Source organism: Triturus cristatus, chromosome 9, assembly GCF_964204655.1.
Source record: "Triturus cristatus chromosome 9, aTriCri1.1, whole genome shotgun sequence".
Classification (NCBI taxonomy): domain Eukaryota; kingdom Metazoa; phylum Chordata; class Amphibia; order Caudata; family Salamandridae; genus Triturus; species Triturus cristatus.
Window position 1 is genome coordinate 1,019,444,383 of NC_140592.1, and position 18,862 is coordinate 1,019,463,244.

The window sequence follows — 18,862 nt, forward strand, 5'->3', positions numbered from 1 at the left end:
AAGCGTCGCCGAGCGAGAGCCGCCTTGGAAATTCCAACGCACAGAACTGATGACATTGCGCGTTCTCTTCGGTGGCGTATAGATCTAACCAAGGCTCTCCCCACTGCAGAAAGAGACCTTGCGCCACGTCCGAGTGCAGACGCCATTCGTGATCCATCAAGCACCGGCGGCTGAGTTCGTCCGCCCTGGCGTTCAGAGAACCTGCCAGGTGTTGAACCACCAAGGTAATGCCTTGATGTTCCAGCCATGTCCAGATGCGCAGTGCCTCCTGACATAGGGTCCACGACCCCACCCTGCCCTGTTTGTTGCAATACCACATGGTGGTGGTGTTGTCCGTGAACACCTTCACTACACTTCCCCGCACAGAGGGAAGGAATGCCTTCAGTGTAAGACGGATCGCCCAAAGCTCCAAAAGGTTGATATAGAGCCGGGACTACGCCGGAGACCAGAGGCCTCTGATCTCCGCCTCTCCCAAGTGGCCTCCCCAGCCCAGGAGGAACGCATCCGTCACCACTGTGTGCTCCAGTTGGGGAAGGGAGCGGGATCTGCCATTGACCCAATCGCGATTCGTGAGCCACCACTGCAATTGTCGTGCAGTGCCCTCCGAGATCTGGACATGGTTGGACGGGTTGCCCTGATGCTGTGCCCACTGGAACTTCAGGTCCCACTGCAGAGCCCTCACATGCCACCTGGCATGTTGCACCAGTAGGATGCAGGAGGCCATCAGGCCCAGGAGCTGGAGGGTCATCCTGACTGAAAACCGGGATAGAGGCTGAAAGATCGGAATCATAGCCTGAATATCCCGAACTCGCTGCTCGGGAGGACAAACCCGAAACTGCGTCTAATCCAGAACCGCTCCGATGAAGGGGAGCTTCTGAGAGGGACTCAGGTGCGACTTCGGCACGTTGATGGAGAACCCAAGCAAATGCAGGAGGTCGGCCGTAGTCTGAAGGTGGGTGACTACTGTCTGGGGCGAGCCCGCCTCCAACAACCAGTCGTCGAGGTAGGGGAAGACTGACACCCCTGACCTGCGCAGATGAGCTGCGACCACCGCCATCACTTTGGTGAACACCCGAAGGGGCGCTGGTAAGGACGAAGGGGAGCATGGCAAATTGAAAATGCTCGTGGCCTACCATGAACCGCAGGTAACGCCAGTGGGCCGGCAGGACAGGGATGTGAAAATATACGTCCTGCAAGTCCAACGCTACCATCCAGTCTCCAGGGTCGAGGGCAGCCAAGACCTGAGCCAGAGTCAAAATCTTGAACTTCTCCTTCCAGAGGAAGTGACTGACGTTCCTGAGGTCCAAGATGGGGCGCAGGCCCCCTTTGTCCTTCTTGGGGACCAGAAAGTAGTGGGAATAAGAACCACGTCCTACTTCTGGCTCAGGAACGCGCTTGATGGCCCCCTTGGCCAGGAGGGCCGTGACTTCCTGCTGGAGAAGCGCAAAGTGATCCCCCGATATGTGGTGGAACTGAGGTGGCATGGCTAGGGGGGCAGACTCGAAGAGGAGGAGTAACCCCTTCAGACGATTTGCAGCACCCACCTGTCTGAAGTGACAGAACGCCAGTGGAGGAGGTGATGCTGAATCCTGCCACCCACTGGCGTGGGGTGCACCCCAAAGCTCGGACTAGGAAGGCTTTGAGGCGGATGCTGCGGGAGCGGAGGTGGACTAACCCGCCCGCTGGCCCCCTGTGCCGCCATGGCGGCCTCCACGCCCACGGCCGCGCTGTGTCTGGTTCTGCGCAGGCTTCTGGCTGAACGAACGTGCAGGGGCACACCTTCTGTGGCCACGAAAGGTAGACGTGGCCGGGCGTGTGGTGAAGAGACCCAAGGACTTGGCCGTAGCCCAAGAGTCCTTGAAACGCTCCAGCGCACTGTCTGCCTTAACGCCAAACAGGCCAGTACCATCAAAAGGCATGTCCATGAGGGAGCTCTGGACATCTCCCGAAAACCCAGTGGACCGCAGCCAGGCATGGCGATGCAAGGCCACTGTAGTGGAGATCACTCTCCCTAAAGAGTCCATGGTGTCAAGCCCAACACCGAATGGCGAACTTCGCGGCATCCTTCCCCTCCGCCACAACTTGGGAAAGTACAGCCCGAACCTCTTCCGGACACTGGGGCAGTGTCAGCGCCACCATGTCCCACACAGCGTGAGAGTAGCGGCCCAAGAGGCATGCGGTGTTGACTGACAGCAGCCCCAAGCTGGCAGAGCAAAAATAACCTCTTGCCAAACTACTCCAGCTTTTTCGATTCCTTATTCGGCGGGGCAACGCACTTTGGGAGGTGGAGGCCTGAATGACCAGGATCTCCGGAGTTGGATGATTTGTCAGAAAGGCCGGGTCACCGGGTCCAGGGCGATGACGCCTGGCCACGTTCTTATCCACAGGAACCCCTGTGCCTGGCCTCGACCAGGTGCCCATCAAAACATCCGTCAAGGCCTCATTAAACTGGAGCAGAGGTTCCATAGAACTTACTGCCGGCTGAAGCACCTCAGTAGCGAGGTTGGTCTTGTGAGTGATAGTAGGCAGATCAAGGTCAAGGGTCTCAGCTGCTCTACGGAGCACCACCGTATACGTGGCGCCTTTCTCCATGACCGTGAGAGGAGACATGATACCGGGCTCGGAGGAGAGGTCAAGGACACCGGCGTCCTCCGAGGCCTCCGCCCACTAATGTTCAGACTGGCACTGCTGTGCAAGAGGGTCCTCCGACCCCTCCCAGTCATCTCCCTCCTCCACAGCCAGTGGCACAGGCGGCATCGGCGGGGGAGGCACAGGGGAAAACAAATGCTCCAACGGCGCCGGGAACAGCGCCGGTTCGGCTCCATGTCCCAATTAGGGTCCCAAGCCGGAGCAAAATTGGCCGGAAATTCGGGCAAGGGCGGAGGTGGGATGAACGGAACCCATGACGGCACCGGGAACGGAGCAGCAGGGGGTGCCGGGGACAGAGCCGTCGGCGGAGCCAGTGGCAAGCAAGGGTCCTCAATAGGGACCGCGGAGCCCGAAGGTGCGCCGGCGGAGCCCTAGGTCTGAAAAGGCGGTCCATGGCGGCAAGAAATTCTTGCACCTGGGCCGGAGTCGCCGATGGACCCGGATATGGTGGGTAGGCCGCCGGAGTCCCAGGCTCCAACGGAGCCGCAGGGGAGAGACCCTTGGCCCCCTCGTCCGTGTCCGGAGACCGACGGGGGCGGTCGGAGAGCGAACACGCCTCTTTGACTTTTTCTTGTGACGTCTCTTACCCGATTCCATGGGTGAAGACTTTGACCCCGAGGAGCGATAATGATGGCTCCGCGGTCGGTCCCTCGAGCGACCCCTGGACCTCGAACGGCGCGGAGATGACTGCCTGGCCTCCAGCAGCTTTCGCGACCGCTCCCGCAAAGCCTTCGGCGCCATGGCCAGACAGTCGGAACATGACGCCATGGGGGTCGGACACCGACATCGTACGGCGACAGGCCCTGCAGGACTGAAACCCAGGCATCCCTACGTGGCACCAGGAGTCAAAGACTCAAAAGAAGTAGAGACAAAAGTCTCAAAAAGTTAGTCAAAAAGTGACTAGGGTACGTGCTCTAACCAGATCTGCGCTTGCTGGAGCGGAAAAAGAAAGAACTGACGTCAGTGCGCATGGGTGGCGCCGAAGTAGTCTCCATGACGTAATCTCGGTGCATACGACGCAAGCGACGGACGCAGAGCCGCACAACGCCACCTACCGACGCGCAGGGGTACTGCTGATGAAAAACTTTCCGGATCCAGTCTGACGCCTGGGGATATTCTAAGGTAAGGAATCTATCACTAACATGTCTCTATCAGATAGCTGTCTTCAGCAGTCTCGGGAGCGGGCAAGCAGCGTCGTGAAGGGGGATGAGGTAGACACAAAGGGATATTAAATGAGGGCACTGCACTGCAAACTGTGCATAAAGTAACCAAAAAACAAGCAAAACAGCAGTGGCCTGGGAGGGGTGTTGGGGCCTGTGAGCAGTGTTGTGGAAGGGCTGAGCGGGTGGCACAGGGAGATCAAGGGATATGAAGCAACCAAAGCAGTGTTGTGGAAGGGTTGGGGGGGTGGCACGGGGAGATGAAGAGATGGCTAGCAAATGAAGCCACCGAAGTTTCATTGCACAAGTAGACAGGAACGTTAATGAGCAAAGAGGCAGGCCAACTAAAAAAAGTTCTCTCCAAGTATAAAGAACCTGAACAGTAAGAACACACATAAGCGGGGCAGTCCACATGGGGGGATACAAAATTACAAAAAGAAGGACTACTAAGTGTATACACTAATGACACGCCAGCATTTCTAAAGGGCAGCAAAAGGAACCAATTGAAAAGATGGGCTTTTTTTTAAGCTCATATCCTAGAAACAGCATGTCTCGAACAGAGGGCGCAAGCACTTCCCAGGTGAGACCTAAAAATGAAACCTTCTTCTCCGTGCCTGCAAGTTAATGACAAACCACTTTGGGATGCCAATAGTTTTGATTTAATACTCTGTTAACACCCCTATAGTTTAAGATGAGTAGTAACTTGAGGAGTTAGACAAGCAACAGAAAAGAGGGACAAAGGAACCTGCCACTGCTAAACCAGGCCAAGAGTATTTGCAAATTAGCAGGGAGTGCAAGAAGCTGGAAATGCCCATGCGTGCTATTGAGTCAGTGGAATTGCCAGAGTGTCATGGGCTATAGTGCAAGGAAGAAAATGCCCCCCGGCTGCTGATTTAATTCTGAAATATAGCAATAATAAGGTTTCAGTGCACTGCACCTGCTGCACCAATAAAAGCTACTCCCCTGATGAAAGTAGGCATGTGTTGCCAGTGGAAATTGTATGTGCGAGAAAATAATGTTCTGCTCAAAGATGGAATAGTGTCCTGCAGAAAATAAACAGCACCCCAACCAGTGCTCTCAGGATTTTACTAGAGCAGAACAAGAGAAACAACGATGTACATATCCAAGTTGTCACATCAAGAGAAAAGGACAGAGTTATGACCAAGATTGGTGGATGGCGCTAGGTGCAAGTTTCTGGCTCAAGTCTGCCTTACTGGGAGATTAACAAGCTGAGGAATCTGCACTGGAAGTATCCAATAAAAAAAGAAACACACAGTTATTATTTCAAGAGATAGGTAAGGGTAGCCAGATAAACCCAAAGCATAACAAAACAAAATTAGGTTAAAGAATTACATCACCTTAGTCACTAAAATACAATAAAAGATCCAAATAATGAGCTGTCGTTAACAAGTACAGCCCATAGCAGAAACAGAAGCAAGACAACCACAATTTTCCCAGTGATTTAGACAAAAGAACTAAGAATCTTCTTAGAAACACCCTCCAGAAGCAAGCCAGTAAAGTAAGCAGACTGTAACCACACCAAAAAAGCAAGCCGGAAGAGTAACCTGACAGAGAAGTGAAGCAGACATGCTCTGGCAGTACCACACTCCTTCCTCCACTAGCTTCAGTGATCCACGTGCAGGGGGCATCAGGCGCGCAACACCCACTGGACTCAAAGGGCTTCAGGCCCTCCCAACTCCCCCCCCCCCCGTCGTGTGTGGCAGCCCGGGATGAGACAGCTTCCCAGGCACACACACAGCCGCACCCAAGCACTTCACAGGTCTTTAAAAGACCATTTGCATGTTAATGAGGCCTTGCTGTTGTTTCACCCCTTCTAAGAGCCCCTGCAGCTCCACTCTGCCTATTGCTTAAAGATTCCGCCCCCCCCCCGAAATCAGCTCCACTCTGCCTATTGCTTAAAGATTCAGCCCCCCCCCAACTCGAAATTTGGCTCTAGTTGCGCCTGTGGGGGCCATGCTAATCTTCTTTGTATCGTTCCAATTTTAGTACATGTGCTGCTGAAGCGAGCAAAGCGATCCAAAACACCCTTCAATCAGAACCAGCAGCCTGACCCTGGTCGCACTTTTGGGAGCCGCGGCAACTGCAAAAATGGGATGACACCAGTAGCGACTTGAGATGACAGTTAAAGAGGTTCACTGCTGTAAGAGAACAGTGAGACCAGTCACTGGGCACTATATTGACTGGTGAGCTGGGAACGCTGGAAACAAACAATGTGTGCAGCATGACTTGCACTCAGCAGCAGTTGACCTCAGGTGGAGAAGTGAGGCTCCCACTGGTGCAGGGCCGGGCAAACTGCAGGGAGGAGCAGCCCTGCTGGAGTCCACCAACGAGAGCAACAGAGAATCCACAAACAATGTGGTAAAGGACTGCAGCTGTTTGACTAAGGCCAACTTTCCTCACACTTACAGTGAATAGGCCAGAGAAGCAAGTGAGCCCTGAGGAGTGTGGGAGGTCAGACGCTTGAGACCCCTCCCTACTGCAGGGGCAGAATCTCATAGAGCTCACCGGGTGTGAGACCCATATATAGCGACTGAAGTGTGCAGTAGAAGCAGAGTGCCCAAACCTCAACTGATGCCATCAGCACCACTCTGAGTTAGCACAACAAAGAGATGCTAGACTGACTAGAGACAGATTAGCTATGCAGCCTTCGTGTCCCAGCAGGGTGTTAGCGAGGCTTCTATACCTGACATGACAAACTCTGCAGCCGAGTGGGCATTTTCAGTGAAAGCAGTGCCACATGCTCTTTCTTGAGGTGGAAGAACACAGGAGTTGAGCGCTTCGTGTCTCCCAGTGAATCTACTCAGTATGCTGCTAACACAGAGTTGGAAACCAAGGGGGGAAAAGGGAGCCCATAATCAGAGAGCTGTTGGTGTCTAAAGAATTCAAAATGGATGAAGAAATCTGATCAGCGGACATGTCAGAATTCCCTTGAGAGACAATCAGACCTGTCCCCACAGCCTGTCATCAAACAGGATTTCTTCCAGCAATTTCTGGCTGAGATCAATATAGAAACCAGTAGCATTAAAATAGTCTTGAAATCATGCCTTCTAAACCTCAGGTACGATTATGTTCCCTTGGAAATCAAGAAGAAGATTTGGAATTTTGGAAAGGACAGCTGATGACAGTTCAGAGGAACTGCACCGCATGGGAAAAGGCTGCTCAAGCTTGAAAAAGGGAACAAGCTGTTGGTGAAACTGGGGAATATTGAAAATATGTCTAGGTAAAACAACAGCAGGATAAGGGGACTACAGAGAGTAAACGAAGATGGTATTGTAGCTTACGCACAATGTCTACTTCATTCAATTATAAATAGGCTGTCCGGAATTCGGTTTATACCGAATCTGACCGACAGTACCCTACCGGATGAAAATCAGCTGACCCGGTTTAAACCGAGTGTCACTGATTTTCATAGTTGACGGAGGAGAGGAGCTGTTGTGGACTGCCGTCTCTCTGACTGCGGCCGCACCCGAGTACTTCACAGTTCTTTAAAAAGACCATTTAGATAACGAGGCTTTGTTGTTCTTTCGCCTCTTCTCAGAGCCCCTGTGGGCGGGGCTGAGCACAGAAACCGGGTAGGTCAAAAGTGCACAAGACTGAAAACGTGGTTCTTCAAGGATGCTCTAGCTTGCATTTCCCAGCATGGACTTTACTGGCAGTTGCAACACTGGCTTGGTTGTTTTGGAAGGAGGAGGTTTGCTGAGTTTAGAAAGGAGGTGAGAATGTTTGGCTTTAGTGAAGACACCTTCCATGCAGAACTCGGATTTTACATAATCGCACTGAGTCCCGAGCCCGTGGCCTGAGAGGCACAAGAACGGAGAATCCCCCACCCCTTTTCCAAGATCGGCGATCCAGAATAGACCGGGAGACCTTTGAGGCACCTGGAGAGGGAACGTAAGTGCTGCAGAAGTGACAACGGGCGTCCCCAACACCCACAGGCCCATACAGGGAGACGAGGAGGCGGCATCGCAAAGAACCAGGCGAGTGGCCATGGGGCTGCAGGAGACTCGCCGCCACAGAGAGCAGCTGAATCAAGCGGTCCTGTGTGAGAGAAACACAGACTGCTGCACAGGTGAGTAAAACTTTTCATACGAAGGTACTTGGAGAAGCGTGTAATCAAGGTGTGCTTTAGGGTATTCCTCTAAGAACCTGGGCGCACCTGAATCCAGATAAGATCCACAAACCTGGGGAGAAGACAGCCAGAGAACCTCAAAGAACAAGCATTGGCATAGCAAATAGGTCTCGCTTTTGGGACCATATAAGTATTTAGTTATGCAACTGTTGCATGGCTAAACACTTATAAGGTCCCAAAAGCGAGACCTATTGGCTATGCCAATGCTTGTTGAGAGCGGGTCGGATGAGGACGCACATTATCACAGTGTGGTACAGGGCGCACGTTTTCTCCGGGTCTCTCAACACAGGAACATGAGCGGAGCGGTTTAAAAGCCACCCTCTGCCTTGCCTTTCCCAGGCAGCACAGCAGGATGTAATGAGGGGGCGACTCCGTGTCCCATCAGCCCAAGCCAGACTCAATAGCAGCCCGCCCCTGGGTCTCATCACACATGTGTATATGTAATATTTACTCACTCACTCACTCATTATTTCCATGCACTGGCACTTTGTCCTTAATTGCACCAGACATACAGAAAGTAATGACTCAGGAGTCCACTTGCCATCAGTACGATTTTGTAGTTTTTAACCGTTTCTATACCGGTGACATCTGCTTCATTCTCATCTGCGTCGCGCGAGCTCGTTGGTAGCATTAAGGACAATTATTGAAGGAGTCTGGTGTTTAGCGTGTGCTTTTGTATTTTTCACTGCGCGTTCTATAATCATGTAATGGTTTCAATTAACTGTATCGTAATGAATAAATACAAGAGCTATGAAATATATGCATATGGGAAAGTGACCTTAAATATTTTTGGTGCAGTCCTTTTGAAACCGTGATCCGGCCCGACCAAAACAGTCCTATTTCTATGTCGGCGGCCGTCCAGGTTGTTTCATTCTGAAAATCCGGTCACCTCATGCTAAATGCTCATTATGTGGGGTGCAAAGCTGGCCTTGTTTCCAGTGCGAGCATGGTACTCGAGAGTCTGTAGCTGTAATGTACTCGGCAGTGTTTTGATTTGTTAAAAAGTGCCAGGGCACTCCTCACGAGCCCTTTGCAACGTGCACTTACCCATTCATTGCCCCTGTCATCTCTGCCAATGAAAGTGCCAGCACAATTACTAGCAAGCCCCCAGAGCTATAAGAATGGCATGGGCGGCAGGTATTGGCCATTATTAATGTATATTGAATTAATAAACAACAGTTGTTGTAAATAAGAGAGACCGTGCCACCAGGCGACTGACTCTCATAAGCATCGGTGTTGACAATTAAAAGCTGGTGTTGAGCACACAAACCACCGGCTCAAATTAAGCACTCTAGGTCCTGCGGGACTTGCAAGCCCAGGGGTGAGGGCAGGGAGGTAGCTTGATGGAGAGAAGAGGCGGTGGGCTGGTACAAAGTGTGGACTTGGAGCTACGGTGGCAGTCAGGGGGCTTGCCAGATGAAGAGGTTGATGGCCCTCTAGGAAGGGCTCTGGTCTATAAAACGACAAGGCGGGTGTGCAGCGTGTGTGAGCTTGTAGCTCTGAAACATAAAGCGCCCCTCTTGTGCAGTGACCGCCCTGTGCCAATGGCATTCCAGTGAGAGTGCCTTAGTCACTGGCCCTGAAAAAGTTTTTGGAACCCTGACACTCATACACTGACACTTTGAGGTGCCTGTGAAGTCATCCCGCACCATGCCTTTAAATATGGAATCGAGAGTCTCCCTGGTGTCACACGTCTCGCGTTAGAGCGCAGTGCTAGAGGGGAATGAAGGCAGATTGAAATTCCAATAAAACAAGCAGGAAGTGGGATAAGGGAGGGGGTGGCAAATGGTGTGCACTTTCACTGCCGCTTTGATGTTCTCAGTGGCCGCGCGGCTCACTGAGTACATCAAAGCGGACGGGAAAGTGATCTTGAAACCTTCGACTTGTAAAAATGTATTTGGACCTCATATACACTGTATGCACACTGTCTATATACCATGCATCAATGAAGAAAGCAAGCAATAATAAAAGCAAAGCGTTCCATAAACACCGGTAAAACACCGTTTCAGTTTTTTATGGTGCGAAAATGAGTAACCACTGAAAAGCACTGTTTTTTTGAGGTTTTGAAATCACTGGAAAACACTGAAAAAACACCACCAGAATTCACCAAAAATAGAAACTGAAAACAGGAAAACCAAATTATAAACTAAATGGAAGCTCCACTCATTTTAATAGGTAGAGTATAGGTAGTTGCAAACTTGAGCACATAAAAAGACAATTCACCGGACGCACTGGCTTGAATATACTTCTCTGAAAAAAAGGAAGATATCATGCAGACCAAAGAGACACTTTGCTTCGATGACCACAGATGACACCAGTTTCTGGACTTAGCGGCTACAGTAAAGAAGATTATTTAGTCCTGTTACTGTAGTTAATGTAATTTCTTGGAAGGACTGAAGAATGACAGCAGGTTTTCAATTCCATTATGGGAAAACAGCTATTATTCTAGACTCTCTGCTGAAGACAAGTGCAGCTGGGACACTGTACAAGGTACAAAACTCACAGAGTTTGTTCACTTGCAGACTGCCAAACTGAAAATATATCAGCTTTAATGTTACATGGCTTATTGCCCAAACCAAGTGCTTAGCACTCATTAATCACTTCAAGAGTAGCTAAAAGGGCATTTGCCTCCTGCAGTGAATATAACCAGTATGTTCAGCCTGGCAGAGGCTACAGCTGGAGTGGTTCCTAGTGTAAATTTCTCTTTCAGGCCGTGTAAGTCAGCAGGGTCGTCAAACTGAGATCACCTAAATTTCAAGGCTGTATTGAAAAGGTATTTTTATCGGAGAAACCGAGAGAGACCCCTTGTCTTTTGAAGGGAATGGGGTACAGCTTACACCTGAAAAAGCACAATCCCTATACTCTGACACAATGGTACCACACTTGAGACTCTAACACTCATTAATATAAAAAGACATTAAATGTTCATGGCATTTATTAAAAAAGTATACATGTAATTCATAAAATCAATGCTACCGTTACATATGCTTAAAAACACAAGACATAACAAATACAAATTATTATATGATCCACAAAACTGTTATGAGCCCGCATAACAGAAATCTCAATTCGCTTCGAAGCGAATTGAGCAACACTTCCACGTACGAAGCCGACGGTTTGAGGCCCCAAGGTGACGAGAACATAGGAGGAGTAACTTGGACCTCCGTCACCTTGGTTGAAATTGACGACTCCATTAAAAGGTGAGAAGTATTGAAGGGGATATGCCATGTACCTACGGCTTCGAAAATAAGTACCAGTATCAGGACAAATTTAAACAAAACGCAGTCAGTCCCTGTAAAATAGAGGAAGACCCAAAGCCTATTACAAGTCTTGATAAAGATGGAATAACAAGAAGAACCATCGAAACGCGTCGACGCATCTAAAATAACGCAATCCAAGGGAGAACTGTGGTTGACTGCGAGTAGATATAAGAGTGTATATATATCACCAACCACAGTGGTTACATGACCCGTTAGGATGCGTAATCAATGACAAAGTGTATTGTCTTCATAATCTTTTTCTGTTATGCGGGCTCATAACAGTTTTGTGGATCATATAATAATTTGTATTTGTTATGTCTTGTGTTTTTAAGCATATGTAACGGTAGCATTGATTTTATGAATTACATGTATACTTTTTTAATAAATGCCATGAACATTTAATGTCTTTTTATATTAATGAGTGTTAGAGTCTCAAGTGTGGTACCATTGTGTCAGAGTATAGGGATTGTGCTTTTTCAGGTGTATTGAAAAGGTAGCCACAGACAACGGAGACAGTGCAATACTGAAGCAAGGCTAAAGTTCATATACGATTTCCATGCTATATATCCCTAATAAAAAACAAGAAACTATCAAAAATATGCTCTTTCAGATATATTGCTGTTTACCCTTTGTTGGAGGTGAGTTCAACATAGTGATGGATAGCACCACAAATAGAATGCAACAGAGACTTGGAGGGGCAGTAGCAGTGGCACAGACCTTTTCCTAGTGGGTTTTGTTGCTTTCTAGAGGGCATAACACAAAAGGTATTCTGAAAACACGTTTTACTCTGCAGCGCATAACACAAGCACAGCTTCATAGTGAACAAAATCTCAGTCATGAGATAGGTTCAATCTAAAATCTGCCACTTCGGTATTTTGGACCATGAACTGATATCCCTGATGGTGGCCACATCAGACCAAGACTAGAAAGGAGGTCTGTAAAGGCTTACTGACGCACAAGTTACTTACTTGTGTAATGATATAGCTGTAAGAGACATTAGTTAGTGATAGATTCCTTACCGCCCGCCCATCCTCCCTGTTCTGCGAACTGTTCTCTAGGGTTCAGGTCATCCCTTTTAGGGCTCTAGTTCTATTGCACCAGTAGTCGGTCTCTGGTATAGCTCTGCGCTTCTGGCGCGGAAAAGTTGTGTACAGGACAGACTTCAGCGCGTGTGGGCATTTCTAAGTAGGCATCAGACTGGATCCGGAAAGTTTTCGTCAGCAGTACCCCTGCGCGTCGTTAGGTGTCGTCGTACGGCTCCGCGTACATCGCTGGCATCGTAGTCGCCGAGATGACGTCGTCAGAGCTACTTAGAAATGCCCACGTGCGCTGAAGTCAGTTCTGTACACAACTTTTCCGCGCCAGAAGCGCAGAGCTATGCCAGAGACCGACTACTGGTGCAATAGAACTAGATCCCTGAAAGGGATGACCTGAACCCTAGAGAACAGTTTGCAGAACAGGGTGGATGGACGGGCGGTAAGGAATCTATCACTAACTAATGTCTCTTACAGATATACCGTTACACAAGTAAGTAACTTGTGCATCTGAAAGAGACACGTTAGTGATAGATTCGTTACCACAGAATACATACCCAAGCAATTCCAACCCTGGTGGTGGGTCTGCGAAGTGAGATTACACCAGAAAGTCACGGAGAACTGAACGGCCAAAGAAGCCATCTCTCCGGACCTGACTGTCAAGGCAATAGTGCTTAGTAAAAGTATGCAGCGAGGCCCAAGTGGCCACCTGACAGATGTCTTGCAGGGGAACACCATGTCCCAACACTGTAGTAGCTGCTGTCGCCCTGGTAGAATGGGCGCGCAGCCCAACCGGAGGTTCCTTTTAAGCCAGAGAGTAACAGGCTTTAATGCACAAGACAACCCATTGGGAGACAGTTTGCTTGTGCACAGCCCGGACTTTCTTGGCGTCCATGTAGCCAACAAAGAGCTGGCCATCCACCCGGAACTGTTGTGTGCGGTTGAGATAAAACGAGAGTGCACGTTTTGGGTCCAGATAGTGGAGCCTCTCCACTTCTCTTGAAGGGTGCGGAAGCGGAAAGAAAGTGGGCAGAGTTACAGTTTGCCCGAGATGAAAGGCAGAGACTACTTTTGGTAGAAAGGAGGGACGCGGTCGAAGCACAACCTTGTCTGGATGAATCGGCAGGAAAGGAGGTTTGCAGGAAAGAGCCTGGGGCTGACTCACCCGCCGAGCGGAGGTGATGGCCACCAGGAAGACAGTTTTCAGAGTCAATAACCGCAAAGGACAGTTAGGAAGAGGCTCAGATGGAGCGCACATCAGATATTTCAGGACCAGGTTCAAGATTCCATTAAGGAATCACAAAAGGAATAGGCGGGAAAAGGTGAGTAATGCCTTTGAGAAATCTATTGACAACCGGGGACTTGAAAAGAGAGGGCTGATCAGGCAGCCTAAGAAAGGCTGAAAGAGCAGAGAGGTAGCCCTTGATAGTGCCCAAAGCAGAGCCCTGCTGGGCCAAAGAAAGGAGGAACAATAGGACCTCAGAAAGAGGGGCAGCAAGAGGATCAACAGACTTTGCTGTGCACCATGCCACAAATGTTTTCCACTGACAGGCGTACAACGTTTTAGTGGAGGGACGCCTGGCTGCCAAAATCACATTACAGACTTCGGGAGGCAAGTCAAATGGAATCATCTGTCGCCGCTCAATCTCCATGCAAGGAGGTGGAGGCTGGACAGGTTCGGGTGGAGGACCGTCCCCTGTTGCTGCGACAGGAGATCCTCCCGAAGAGGCAGTCGGATCGGGGGATCCACGCTCATAGTGAGTAGCTCGGGATACCAAACTCTTAGAGCCCAGTCCAGTGCCACAAGAATGACTTGGGCCTGGTCGCGCCTGATCTTCTTCAGCACTCTGGGCAGAAGTGGTATAGGCGGAAAGGCGCACAACAGACCGCAACTCCACTCACGACGAAAAGCGTCACCTAGCGAGTGCCGCCTTGGAAACTCCAACGCGCAGAACTGCTGACATTGAGCGTTCTCTTCAGTGGAAAATAGATCTAACCAAGATTCTCCTAACTGCTGAAAGAGACCTTGCACCACCTCCGAGTGAAGACGCCATTTGTGATCCAACATGCACCGTCAGCTGAGTTTGTCCGCCCTGGCGTTCAGTGAACCTGCCAGGAGTTGAACCACCAAGGAAATGCCATGACGTTCCAGCCACGTCCAGAGACGTAGAGCCTCCTGACATAGGGTCCCCGCCTTGCTTGTTGCAGTACCACATGGTGGTGGTGTTGTCTGTGAACACCTGCACTACTCTCCCCTTGACAGAGGGAAGGAATACTTTGAGTGCATGTAGAATCGCCCTGAGCTCCAAAACGTTGATATGGAGCTTGGACTCAGCCGGAGACCAGAGACCTCTGATCTCTGCCTCTCCCATGTGGCCACCCCATCCCAGGAGGGACGCGTCCGTCACTACTGTGTGCTCTGGTTGGGGAAGGGAGAGGGATCTGCCGCTGACCCAACACAGGTTCGTGAGCCACCACTGCAAGTCCTGTGCAGTGTCCTCTGAGATCCGGACGCAGTCGGACAGGTTCCCCCGATGCTGCGTCCACTGGAACTTCAGGTCCCACTGCAGAGCCCGCATATGCCATCTGGCATGGTCGATGAGCAGGATGCAGGAGGCCATGAGGCGCAGCAGCCTCAGTGTCTTCCTGACCGAAACCCAGGACCAGGGCTGAAAGATCGGAATCGTAGCCCGAATGTCCCGGACTCGCTGCTCGGGAGGATAAACCCCAAACTGCGCCGTATCCAGAACTGCTCCGATGAAGAGGAGCTTCTGAAAGGGAATCAGGTGAGACTTCAGCACGTTGATGGAAAACCCCAGCAAATGCAGGAGGTTGGCCATAGTCTGGAGGTGGGAGACGACTGCCTGGGGCGAGCTCGCTTTCTACAGCCAGTCGTCGAGATAGGGGAAGACTGAAACCCCTGATCTGCGCAGATGAGCTGCGACCACCGGCATCACTTTCGGGAACACCCGAGGGGCGCTGGTAAGGCCAAAAGGGAGCACGGTGAACTGAAAGTGCTTGTGACCCATCGTGAACCGTAGGTAATGCTGGTGGGCTGGCAGGATGGGAAAATGAAAATAAGCATCCTGCAAGTCCAACGCTACCAGCCAGTCTTGCGAGTTTATAGCAGAAAAGACCTGAGCTAGCGTGAGCATCTTGAACTTCTCCTTCCGGAGGAACCGATTGACGTGCCGGAGGTCTAAGATAGGGCATAGGCCTTTGCCCTTCTTCCGAACCAAGAAGTAGTGGGAGTAACAACCACGACCTACTTCTGGCGTCAGAACGTGCTTGATGGCCCCCTTGGCCAAGAGGGCCGTGACTTTGTGCTGGAGAAGTGCCAAGAGTTCCCCCGACATGCAGTGGTACTGATGAGGCATGGCTGGAGGGGTAGATTCGAAGGGGAGGGAGTAGCCCCTGCAGACTATTTGCAGAACACACCTGTCCGAGGTTATGGAGCGCCAGTGGGGAAGGTGATGGCGAATCCTGCCACCCACTGGCATCAGGTGGGTTTGAAACACCGGACTAGGAAGGTTTAGAGGCGGCGGCGGCAAGGGAGGTGGTGGACTGACCCGTCCGCTGTCCCCGGAATCCACCACGGCGGGTCCCTCGTCCGTGGCTGGGCTGAGACTGTGGCTGCGCAGACTTGCAAGTCTAAAACGAACGCGCCTGGGCACCACGACCTTGGCCTCGAAAGGACCAAAAAGCGGACCCCGGGGGAGTATGCGTGGTGGCGAGACCCAAAGACTGGGCCGTAGCCCGAGAGTCCTTAAAACTTTCCAGGGTGCTATCCGCCTTATCACCAAAGAGGCGTGTACCGTCAAAGGGCATGTCCAACAAGGTGTTCTGGACATCCCCAGAGAAGCCAGTAGTGCGGAGCCAAGCATAACGACGGAGCGCCACAGTTGTGGAAAGTGCCCTACCGAGGGAATCGGCCGTGTCAAGCCAACAACAAATAGTACATTTCGCAGCATTTCTCCCCTCGGTAATGGCTTGGGAGAGAACCGCCCGTGCTTCTACAGGGCACTGAGGTAGCACCTGTGCTACAGTGTCCCACACAGAATGGGAATAGCGGCCTAGCAGGCACGCAGTATTCACCGCCCGCAACCCAGAGCTGGCAGATGTGAAACTCTTTTTACCAAATTGCTCCAGTTTCCTAGATTCCTTGTCCAGAGGAGCAGAAGGGAACGCACTCGGCGAGGCAGAAGTCTGGACAACCAGCCTCTCAGGCGTCAGGTGTTGTGTGAGAAAGTTGGGGTCACCCGGTGCCGGGCAATGGCGGCGCGCCACACCCTTATCCACAGGGACTCCTGTGTTAGGTTTAATCCACGTGCCCAACAGGATATCAGTAAGTGCTTCATTGAAGGGCAGTAACGGCTCCACAGAGGAGGACTGCGGCTGCAGGACCTCAGTCAGGAGATTGGTCCTGATAGGTACAGAAGGGAGCTCGAGGTTAAGAGCCTCAGCTGCCCGATGTAAAACCACCGAAAAAGTCCCAACCTCCTCTGTGGCCACGGAAGAAGGGGACAGAGTGCCAGGGTGTGGAGAGAAATCCAGATCCACTGGACCCTCCACATCGCCTTCCCACTCAGGCTCATTCTCGCACTGAGCTGCAAGAGGGTCTTCAGACCCCTCCCAGTATTCCCCTTCATCCACCGGTTGCTGAAAGGGCCGGTAAGGACGAGATGCCCTGGGAAACAGGATAAACTCCCCTCCAAGAAATGGAAGATACCAGTCCCCGGTCGGCGCCGTCCAGCGTCAGCGGCGGCGCCGCGCCCGGAGCCGGATCCAGGGCCGGCGCCGGAGTCAGCACCAGTGCCGGCGTCCGGTCCGAGGCCGGAGCCGAGGCCGGCAGCGCCGCAGAGTATGGTGCCGGCGTAGCCGAGGCCAGAGGCGGCGGCACGGGGGCAAACCCTTCCGACGGATTTACGGGCCCGAAGGCGCTCCGGAGGGACCCGGCGGTGCAAACAAATGGCGCAAGGCCGACATAAAGGCCTGCACCTCGTCCGAAGTCGCGTGCGGCCCCGGAAAATGAGGGTGTGGTGTTTCCACAGGTCTTCCTGCTTCTACAAGTTCAGTAGAACTTGGAACGTTAGTTGATGGGGATTCTTTGTGTGTCAGTTACTCCTAGGTAGCTGATGGATGAGGTGTTATTAATAAATCTCTCTTCCAACTACATTCCAGTTTCTGTGGTATTTAACGAACTTTTCACTGGCGACGAGCGAGGGATACATAGAAGAGGATTTTAACACCTCAACATCGTGCTAAGGAAGAAGAAATGGATGGTGCAGCGGAGAATGCTTTCTGCTATATATATATATATGAATAGTTGAAGCGTATTTAAGCTGCGAGAAGTTTTAAAAGAAGTAGTGACGGAGTTTGAAACAAGTAAGAAATTACTTACGTGTCCTATCTTCTTCAGCGACTGTCTGTTCCTGAGGTGAAGTTGGTATCCAGCGGGAATTTGGTGCCGTTGTTTTTTAACAAAGAGACACGGTGAGGAGATCAGCTGGAGGAGTTGGTGACTGCGTTTTGGCTGTTGAATCGAAGAGAGGCATGAATTGGTGACTTTCTCGGTTGAGAGTCAGCGGTCGGCGCATAACGCTCGTTGGAGTTCGTTGGAGTCTTGATACACGCTTGGAGGTCTTCACTCTTCAACTGTTCCTGGTGACTGATGACGTATTCGAATTCTGCATGGGGATTCGGTGACTAGCCAGCGTAACATTCATCGTCATTGGAATGCATGCTGAAGTGAGGGGTTTTGAAGCAAGAACAAGCCGATAGCCACCCGGGACACGTTTTTTTTTAGCGTAACGCCATCTTGGAATTGGCGTAGGTACATGTTTTAACCACATCGGAGGAGATTTGAGAACAGGAATACGACGTTTGCTGCGGAAGCTGTCTTGTGAAAGTCTGAAGAAATTTGAGAGCGAACGGAGTAGTAGCACATTGGTATTTAAATGTGTTTAGAAGAAATAAAACAGTAAAGGGTTTGGAAACTAAGCAAGTCATCTGAGGAAGTGATATACATGTAATACAATTTTAATTTGTAGTATTATATTGTTTCAAGGAACATTTACTGTTTAATATTTTTTTGTGTAGTAGTAGTTAAGGATTATAATAAGACACATAAGAAAGAAAGTGGAAAATGCAGAATGTAACCACACCACCATTTTTTTTGAGTGATCCAGGTGAGCCGAATGTCAAATGGAGCAAATGGAAGAAAATATTTGCGCATTATGCAAAGGTCTGTGGAACAAATCTAAGTGCGGAAAGAAAATGCTCACTTTTGTTGCATTGTTTAGGTGGAGAAGGGCAAGAAGTTTTGGAAAATTTGCCAGCTTTATCTGCACAAGAACAACGAGGTTTAGATGAATATGAAATATGTTTATTGCAATTAGATAAGCATTATTTACCTCGTGTAAGCACAATAATGGAGAGATATCATTTTGGATTAAGAGAGCAAGGTAAAGAGGAATCTGTTGAGGAATATTTAACTGTTTTAAGAAAGTTAGCTTCTAGTTGTAAATTTGGAGCTGCTAATGAAGAAAGAATTAGGGATCAATTTGTTCTCAAATGTAGGGAAGATAAAATAAGAGAGGAACTGTGGTT

At 50.5% G+C, this 18,862-nt stretch overlaps 1 protein-coding gene and 1 pseudogene across 8 annotated transcripts in view; both read right to left on the bottom strand.

Moving 5' to 3' along the window:
• The window catches only part of TTLL5 (tubulin tyrosine ligase like 5), a 1,306,640-nt gene that overhangs the window by 713,071 nt on the left and 574,707 nt on the right, over nt 1-18,862 (bottom strand). The window lies entirely within an intron of this gene.
• Nucleotides 5,778-5,840, bottom strand: LOC146799241 (U6 spliceosomal RNA; annotated as a pseudogene).